This window comes from Myzus persicae, unplaced genomic scaffold, assembly GCF_001856785.1.
Source record: "Myzus persicae strain clone G006 unplaced genomic scaffold, MPER_G0061.0, whole genome shotgun sequence".
NCBI lineage: Eukaryota > Metazoa > Arthropoda > Insecta > Hemiptera > Aphididae > Myzus > Myzus persicae.
Genome location: NW_019103481.1, coordinates 1 through 1,319, shown reverse-complemented (window position 1 = coordinate 1,319; position 1,319 = coordinate 1). Strand labels below are relative to the sequence as shown.

Below are 1,319 nucleotides of genomic sequence, written 5' to 3'. Positions count from 1 at the left end.
ATAGGTGTGTATTATCGAGATTATAATAATGTTCATTTTTAAACACAGAATTGAAAAAATAATATTTTTGTTATTGAAATCTAAATCTACTAAAAAAAAAAATTCGAAAAATATTTGGAATACTTTTTGTGAAGTATTCCGAATACTTAGGAATATTATTATCATAAAGTATTCAAATACATATTCTGAATACTTTTTTTTTAAGTATTTGGAATATGTATTTGAAATACTTTTAAAAAGTATTTTAACCAAGTCTGCAAAATTGTATGATAATTACTTAATATTTGTTATAGGCACATGTAAAATAAAAATTGTCAATTACATTTATAAACAAATAATACAAAATTAACTTTTTTAATCAGTCATAAATATTAAATTATAATATACCTACACATTAATTAACAAAATAAAATAAACACTAAAGCCGGGTTCACACTGCACCGTGTATTTTACACAACACGGTGTAGTGTGAACCCGGCTTTACATTGAAATCATATACAATGGTACATTGCTAAGTTTTTGTAAATTTTGCTACTTTTTTTTTAGTCATATTATCTTTTTTTACATCTGAGTTGTGCTTGTAAGAAAACTGCCTCATCCTCATATTAATATAATATCTAATACTAAATGCAATAATTTGCTCGCTGTGTTCAAAGCAAGGGAAATACAAAGTATTATTCTCCAACAAATCTGCTAAGATTAATTCACACACATCAGCCATCGTACAATATTTACAAAATAAATCTTCCATTTTACAAATAAAATTAAAAAAATATTTGTTTGGGTGTAGTAAAAATCCTCTAGATTTCATGTTTGTAAGACGAGCAACAGGTTCAAATGAAACATTTGACTGTATTATTGCCGAACGACAAACAGCACATTTACTGTAGCTTAAAACTTGCTTGCATAAATATCCAGTTACATAATAAATAACACAGTCAACTACTGGTGCCAAAAAACTATCATGATCACTATTTTCAACTACATCATCTATAGTCCAGTCATCTTGTTCAATGGCAAAATCTAATTTTTCACGAATGGTTTCCAACACTGATTTTTTTTTCTGGATTCTTATATATGTTTTTGATACTATCCAAGCTAATTAAACTTTGGGAAGGTTCGTTATTGTCAACAATACAGTTTCCAGTTTTTGGAGGTTTTAATACACCATACACTGATAACATTTTATACAGTTGTAAAAACGTTGGCGTAGCTGGATGATCGTTAGCACCGCCTGCTTGGCGAACTGTACCAAAGAATCTCTAAAAATATAAATTGTAACAATTAAATATTTTTTATGTATTAGTTAAATAAGCTTT

General features: G+C 27.2%; 1 pseudogene; it reads right to left on the bottom strand.

Moving 5' to 3' along the window:
- Nucleotides 1-365: 365 nt before the first annotated feature.
- LOC111034592 lies at nucleotides 366-1,313 on the bottom strand (annotated as a pseudogene).
- Nucleotides 1,314-1,319: the final 6 nt, after the last annotated feature.